We start from the raw sequence: 8,785 nt of genomic DNA, 5'->3' as shown, positions 1-8,785 counted from the left end.
CTCCTCCCCAGCGCCCACCCCTCCTCCCCAGCGCCCACCTCTCCTCCCCAGCGCCCACCTCTCCTCTCCACCTGGCCACCCATCCCCAGCCAGCTCCGAGAACTGAGATTGGGTCCCCGGTCTGCTTCTGACATCTTACAGCCCTTGTGACACCCGTGAGCCCCTGGGTGTGGCTAAGCCCTTAGTTTTGCCCTGGAATAGCTCCTGGGGAGGTGGTGAGGATTGAAGAAGACAGAGCATTCCTGGCACAGGGTACCGTTCCCAGTATGACAGCAACTATTATTATCACAGGCAGAGACTGTACCGGAGAACTGAGAAATGGCCTGACAAGAATTAACTTCTCGCCAGGCGGTGGTGGCGCACGCCTTTAATCCCAGCACTCGGGAGGCAGAGGCAGGTGGATTTCTGTGAGTTCGAGGCCAGCCTGGTCTACAAGAGCTAGTTCCAGAACAGGCTCCAACAGCTACAGAGAAACCCTGACTCAAAAACAAAAACAACAACAAAAAAAAAGAATTAACTTCTTTTGGGACTATGGTTTGAACATCACAATGTACCCACTCAGCAGGGGTCTCTCTTGGTTTGAGCCTGGGTCCCCAGTATTTGTAGACCCAGAAACTTCTGTTTCTTTATTGATGGATTTAGATAGATGCTGATGCAAATGAGGATGGCTTCTAACTTCTCATATAGCTGAGGGTGACCTTGAACTGATCCTGCTGCCTCTATGTCATGTGCCACTACTTCTGGGGAGATACGAACAAACATCTCCTCTAGCGTGAATTCTAATCTCTCTTAATAATAAAACCCCAGAGTCAGATATAGGGGTTAATGTGGAAAGATTAGAGAAGCAAGTCAGTCAGTCACTGGAGAGTTCTTACCTCTACCAATGCTCAGACCGAAGAGGTGGTTCTGTCTCTACGAATCCTCTGGCTGGTGCTCTCTCTGTGAAACCTTAGACTGCCTCTCAGACTGGATCCTCAGACTGCATCTGACTGAGCTCGTCTCCTCCTGCCTTATATTCCTCTCTCTGCCCAGCCATATCACTCCTGTCTCCACCTCCCTAGTGCTGTTGGGATTAAAGGCATGTGGTCCCAAGTGCTGGGATCACCTTTGTGTGAGCTCTGTTTCTCTTTTAGACAGATTCAGTCTTGGGTAGCCCAGGGTAGTCTTGAACTCACAGAGATCCGTCTGCCTCTGTCTCCTGAGTACCAGGATTAAAGGCGTGTGCCACCACTGCCTGGCCTCTGTGACTATCTAGTGGTTTAGTTCTGCACTCTGATTTTCAGTCATGCTTGATTTGTTAGATTACAAACAAAATATCCCTACAGCCTACTCAACCCAAACAAGGGACCAAAGTCAGGAAAGCACTGAAGTCCAACTTGGTGAACCAATGAGTTTTGTTGGGGTTACTTACAGGGACTGAAATGACTCAAAGACAGCTGCATCACCAAAGCCCCAGCATGGGTGACAGCTCACAAAAGTTGAGAGCCTGGAGCCTACTGCACAGCCTGCAGGCAACTTAATAGGCATGTAAGTTGGTCTAAGCCTCTTCCGGACAGCTCCATTTGTCCCAGCGGTTCACTCAGCAGGCCTTACCATTCATATATATTCGGGGAGGGAAGGGCCTAGTGAATCTGATCAGTTTCAGGGACTTGCTAAACCCTTTGGGTTGTTTTCTTTCTGAGCCTGCAGAGCTCCCCCTGCAGGATTGATGGAAAGTTTCACCTCCCTTTGGAACATCCCATGTCTTAGTGAACTTTCCTCCAAGATAGAAGGTTTTACATTGGAGAAAATTACTACACAACACTTCCAAGTGCTGGGATTACAGTGCCACCATCCACACCTAGTTCTTATGGTATAGTAGGTTCTTCTGTTTGTGTATTGCTTTCATTGGCTAATGAATAAAGAAACTGCTTTGGGCCAGATAGGGCAGAACTTAGGTAGGCGGAGTGGACAGACTGAATGCTGGGAAGAAAGCAGAGTGAGAGCGCCATAAATCTCCTGCCTGAGACAAACACTGGTTAGAATCTTACCGGTAAGCCACGGTCATGTGGCGATATACAGATTAATAGAAATGGGTTAAATTAAGATGTAAGAATTAGCCAATAAGAAACTAGAGCTAGGGGCTGGAGAGATGGCTCAGCAGTTAAGAGCATTGCCTGCTCTTCCAAAGGTCCTGAGTTCAATTCCCAGCAACCACATGGTGGCTCACAACCATCTGTAATGAGGTCTGGAATCCTCTTCTGGCCTGCAGGCATACATGAAGACAGAATATTGTATGCATAATAATTTTTTTTTTTTTTTGGTTTTTCAAGACAGGGTTTCTCTGTGGCTTTGGAGCCTGTCCTGGAACTAGCTCTGTAGACCAGGCTGGTCTCGAACTCACAGAGATCCGCCTGCCTCTGCCTCCCGAGTGCTGGGATTAAAGGCGTGCGCCACCATCGCCCGGCCTACATAATAATTTAAAAAAAAAAAAAACTAGAGCTAATGGGCCAAGCAGTAATTTAATAAATACAGTTTCTGTGTGGTTATTTTGGGTGCAAGCTAGCCGGGCAGCCGGGATGGAACAAAGGGTCACCCCCCTTGTGCAACATTCTTCTTTGGATTTGAAGTGAATGCCACATCTTCCCAACCCTCCACATCAGGGCTGGCAAATTCTTCAACTGGACTTCAAGGCCAGTGGTCTCTATCTCAGTTCTGCAGAACTTATGGTGTAGGGCAAACATCAACATAGACAATGTAGCAAAGAGTGGCTGTGCCAATGAGGCAACACAGCTTTAGTGATGTCACCAGAAATCTGGGCTCCATCACTCCTACGTGTGACATCATTTTTTTCTTAATGTTTTTCACCATTCTGAAAATGAAAAGAAAAGCTTGCAGACTGAACAAAAGCAGAAGTAGCCTTGGTTTGCCCACAGACTGTAGTCTTCTGACTTTGTTTTGCCTCACAGGCCAAGTCCCTCACTCTAGCAGATTATCACAACTGTACTGAATCCTATACAAAGTACTGACTCTGCCTGGCATGGTGGTACAAGCCTATAATTGTAGCACTTAGGAGGTGGAGGCAGGTGGAGGAGTCCAAGGTCATCCTTGGCTATGTAAGGAGTTTAAGGCTAACCTAGGCTACACAAGACCCTGTCTTTAAAATAGTAATGATGATGACGATAACAAAAGTAACAGCAATGCTTGCCCACATCCTTCAAAAGATGTTTAGGTTGTGACAAACAAGGAAGGACCGAGACACAAAGGCCAGATGTGGCATGGTCCCTGGATCTGTCCGCTGATGTTCCATGGCTGCCACTAACCTTCCGTGTTCTCTCTGTAAGACACTCCTGTCGGGGAAGCTCGTGAAGGGTCTGTGGGGACCCTCTGTTCTGCCTTCCAATACCCCTAAATCTAAAATGATTTAAAAATAGGTGGGGGCAGTGCTTTATTTTTGCTGTGTTACGAACTAAAGACAGGGTCTTGTTCATGCTAAGCAAGTGCCTTGCCACTGAGCCACACCCCCAGACTCAACAAAAGCTGCCTTTTAGAAGGTGGGGTCTACATCCTTGCCTGCCTTTGCTATTTTGCCCTGTGTCTTTCTCCAGTGAACATTCCTGAGACATTGGTACCCACCACACCAGACATCCTGGCTCTCTGACTATCCTGACCCACCCTACGCAGGCTCTAAGGTGGGACATTTGCATCCTGAACTATAGCTCTGGGAGTCACAGGTGCTTTCAGTGTGAGCATGCTCTCTAAGGGTTTGGCCAGTAGGTCCCAGCAGGCAGCCGTTTCACAACTGATGCAATAGACAGGGGGCCTTGGGAACCAGTATCAAGTTGCCTCCCTATGTTCATGTTATTTAACTACACTCTGCTATCTCTGCTTCCAGGAACACGAAGAAGAAAGAAGGGGACAGGGAGTTGGCATTACACCTGTGCTAAATTACACACGGTCGTACACACCTGTAACCCCAGCAGTCAGGAGGCAGAGTGCACCACATGTATGAAACAATCTTCATAGTGGAGGCTTGCCTAGAAATGGAGGTACAGATGGTTGTGAGCCACCATTAGGTGCTGGGAGCTGAACTCCATCCAGTTCTCTGAATGAGCAGCCTGTACTCTCAACCGATGAGCCATCTCTCTAGCCCAAACCTTTTGTGCATGCTAGGCAGGCTCCTTACAGCATAACTGTACCACCAGCCCTCCGTGTCTTCATTCACAAGCCAAGAACAAAGAACTTCAGTTGTTTACCCAATCCTGGGTTCCACATTTACTACACACTTGAGACTACGCCCAGAGTTAGCTGTCCCCTGTGACGTGCCTGTCCTCCATGAATAAGACGGGGGTGGCTCTTACGTCCTAGGAGCATGTGTTAAACAAACAGTCCCACTGTGCTGGGAGGCAGGAGAGAAGGCCTGGGCCCAGGAGACTGACACCGGATACGACTGTGTTCTGAAGAAACAGCCAGGGTGAACCATGGAAAAAGGGGAGCATTCCAGTCAGAGCAGACAGTGTGTCCCAAAGCCGGGAGCTTGGGAAGGGTGTGTGTGAGTGTACCCCCTGGGGTGCTGTGGGCATGGTGATCTCTGAGTTTCTTCCTTGGCGCCTTGTCCTTCCACATGGGAGTCTTCCTCCTGAACAAGAATGATTTCACACACAGAAAGGGGCAGAGAAAACAGAGACCACCAAAGGTTAGAATGGAAGCTCACTTGCTCGCTCACTCTCTTTCTCCCCTCTCTCAATTTTTTTGCATTTATTTTCTTACTTTGTGAGAAGAAAGACACATGCATGTTAAGGTATACATGTAGATGTCAGAGGACAGCTTGCAGATCCACATGGGTTTTGGGGCTCAAAATCAGGTCATCAGGTTGGCAGTGAACACCTTTTACCCACTGAGCCATCTTCTGGGTCCCATTCTTATTTCTCCATAACCAAAGAGCCTTCATATGGGACAAGATGTTACTCTGAGAATCTAAGAATATATATATATATATATATATATATATATATATATATATATATATATATATATTGCAAGTAGTGCCGACCCTGGAGCTGATAGGTTCCTTCATGAAACTAAACAGAGGTCCAAACTCAAAGAGTATTTCACTCCACAGGTCTTAGGGGTTCCTATTCATCTTTTCAAGATTTCCAGGAATACCAACATTGAAGGTGATGCTGGGAATTGAACCTGGGGCCTTGAACATGCTAAGCACACGCTAGACCACTGAGCCACACCCCTAGCAGAAAACTTTTTTATAATTCTTTTTCGTTTGTTCTGTGATGTTCACCATGCTGGGGATAGAACCAGGGCAGTTTGCTACTCTCAGATGCCCAGGCTAACAAAGGCCCAGTGTCAGCTATGTGTGCTACTTTGTGCTACATTGTGTCAGCAAACCTGATCCTTGCCTTAAGAAGGTTACATTACAGAGAAACATGCCTGGGAGAGACCTGGAGTCAGGGCAGAGACAGTGCAAAGGAGGAAGGAGAAATTATACAAATGAAGTAAAATATCCCAAGTGGTGTGCAGTGAGAACAGAGACAGCTGAAGGATCTTGGGTACCAGGGATAGGGTAGGGGCAGAAGGTCAGTCCAGACGAGGCAGTGGTTTACATCCAGGTCTGCAGTACTAAATCAAGAAGGCTAAGCTGGATGGTGGTGGTTACACCTTTTATCCCAGCACTCAGGAGGCAGAGGCAGTCAGATCTGCGTTCAAAGTCAGTGTGATCTACAGAGTGAGTTCGAGGACAGCCAGGGCTTCACAGAGAAACACTGTCTTGGAAAAAAACAAAAACAAAACACAAAACCAAACAAACAAAAAGGCTATGTTGGATTAAAATGGAAGGGAGCAGAGGATCAAATTTGTGTCTTGGAGGTGGAGGGATACATGGGAAAGGGGATAGTGAAGAATCTGTCCCGTAATTGAGAAAAGTGTTGGAAACAGTACTCAGAAAGAATACTTAATACTTAATAAGGCTTAATAAGATGAAGGGGCAGCTGAGTGTGTATTGATTACGGCCTCTGATTAATGGTGGTAGAAGGGGGCTCTGGTTAGCTTGAACAGAAAGGGGCTTTATTGGAAGAGAATCTGCAGAGAGGCAAGCTCTGCAAATGGACAGGACCGCCACTGTGCATGTCACCTTCCAGTCATCCCAGGCTCTCCAAAGGCCATGCCTCCCATGTGCCTTTCTCCTTGGCCTCTATGTATCTGCTAAAGTGAAAATCAAAAGCCCAGTGTAGGCTGGCAAGATGGCTCAGCTGGTAAAGGTGCTTGCTGACAAGGCTGACGGCCCTGTGACCATCAAGTCGGGGCCCTGTGATCCATTTGGAGAAGAACTGCTCCTTGAACACTATCTTCTGACCTCCACACTCGCGCCATGACACAAACACACACAACACATACACACACACACACACATACACACACAAAGGGAGAGAGGGAGAGAATGTTTAAACAACAATGAACAACACTGGGTATGGCGGTGCATGCCTACAATCCTGACACTCACAAGAGAAAGGCAGCAGAATGACCTCAAGTTTGAGGCCAGCAAGACCCTGTCTCAAAAACAAGTAAATAAATCAAGACAAATCAAAACCACAGTGTAATACCATGTCATGAATCAAGCTGGCTAAATAAAAAAGTGCCAATACCAAGTGTTGTTGAGGAGCTGGCAAAGTTGGACTCCACACATGGGATATAAACAGGTCCTGCTTTGGAAAGTGGTTTGGAAGTCCCTAAAAATATGCTACAACATGGATAAGCCTTGAGCACATGCTAACTGAAATCACACACACAGGTGGCACACACTGTATTATTCTACTTTTGTGAAACATACATGCAACAGTTTGAATCTGGACTGTGCCCCATAGGCCATGAATTAAAGATTTGCTCTCCAGCCTTTAGGGGCCAGGCTGAGTGGAAATTACTGGGGTTTGCTCTTAAAGGGTCTGCAGGATTCTTCCTCTCCTCTCTTCTCCCCACTTCCCTGCCCTCCCCTCTCTTCTTCCTATCTCCCTACCTCCTCTGCATCCTGGCTGCCATGAGCAGCTCTGCTCCACACCTCTTCCCTGCATCTACCTTGCCACACGGCTAAGCCACTGCCCCAACAATGCAGTGCAGCTTCTGAACCTGTGAGCCCAAATAAACACCCTGCCCTTGAAGCTGTATACCACCTGGGTGCAGTGGTGCGTGCTTCTAATCCCAGCAGGAGGCAGAGGCAAGCAGATCTCTGTGAGTTTGAGGCCAGCCTGGGCTACAAGAGTGAATTCCAGCCCAGCTACATAGTGAAACCCTGTCTCAAAAATGATAGATAGATAGATAGATAGATAGATAGATAGATAGATAGATAGATAGATAGATAGATAGAATTATCTTTTATTGAGATCAGCCTGGGCTACAGAGTAAGACCCTGTCTCAAAAATAAATAGATAAAATGATGTATCTTTTCAAGAATTTTGTCAGAGTAGTGGAAAGCTTTTTTAATATTATTTTATATTAATATAATTAATAATATTAAATTATTTAATATTAATTTTATTTTTTGAGATAGGGTCTCACTCTGTCACCCAAGCTGGCCCTGAACTAAGAGAGATCTGCCTGCCTCTACCTCCTAAGTACTGGAATTAAAGGCGTGCACCACCGTGTCCAGCTAGAGCAGCAGAAAACTTACTAATACAAGCTAGGTGTGGTGGCTTGTATAATTACAGCACGGAGTCACATAAGAACCAGGACAGCCTGGGCTATGGAATGAGACCCTACATCTGGGGGTGGGGGTGGGGGAATCAACTCATGAACAAGGCTGGGAGCCATGACCAGGACTGAGATTTCCAGCTGCAGGAAGATGGGTCCTGTCTCCAAACTCGAGAGCTCCCACCCAGAACTGGGGAGGATGTTCAGATGCAAGAGAGCCACGCGCGCTGGAGACTCTAGGAGGAATTTGGGCAGTTTTGTAGATTCACAACTTTAGAACTTGTTGATCCTAGTATAGCTGAGTGGAAGAGCATTTGCCTAGCGTGGGAGACCCCTGGGTTCAGCCCATAGTCCCGTGAAACAATACAGAAACTGAAACTGTTTTGTTTTGAGATAGATCTCACCATGTAGACCAGGCTGGTCTCAGACTCATAGAGATCCTTGCTTCTGCCTCTTGAGTGCAGGGATTCAAGGTGCGCACCACCATGCCTGGCAGATGGTCTGTTTGTGGAAAGGTTCCAACTTTACTCCAAGTCACAAGGTCACATAGCCAGACTGCCTGAGTTTAACACTTCAGTGTTAGAGGAGGATGTGGATATTATCTCACCTTGAACACATTAATCTTCCTTTCCTCCCACCTCCCACCTTTGACAGGATGTCATGTAGCCCAGGCTAGCCTCTAACACATTCTATAGTCAAAGATGACTTTGAACTTCTGACCCTTCTACCTCCACCCCAAATGCTAGGATTACAGGCCTGCACAGGCAGGCCCAGCTTTGTTGTGGAATATTACTTTAACTATGTAAAGATTGTTACATTTTTCCAGGCTGTATTTTTTAATGATGTAAAGATGTGTGGTTGCCTGCCTAAGGCACCTGATTGGCCTAATAAAAAGCTGAATGGCCAATAGCTAGGCAGTAAGGGATAGGTGGGACTAGCTAGCAGAGAAAATAAGTGGGAGGAGGAATCTAGGCTCAAGAAGAGAACTAGAGGAGGGAACAAGGGAAAAAGGGAGGTTGATGCCCAGGGCCAAGCAGCTGCCAGACAGACAGACACTGAGTAGGACATACAGAATGAAAGAAAGGTAAAAAGCCCCAAGGCAAAATGTAGA

This window comes from Microtus ochrogaster, chromosome 2 (assembly GCF_000317375.1).
Source record: "Microtus ochrogaster isolate Prairie Vole_2 chromosome 2, MicOch1.0, whole genome shotgun sequence".
In the NCBI taxonomy this organism is placed as follows: Eukaryota; Metazoa; Chordata; class Mammalia; order Rodentia; family Cricetidae; genus Microtus; species Microtus ochrogaster.
Note: the sequence above shows the minus strand (reverse complement) of the source record.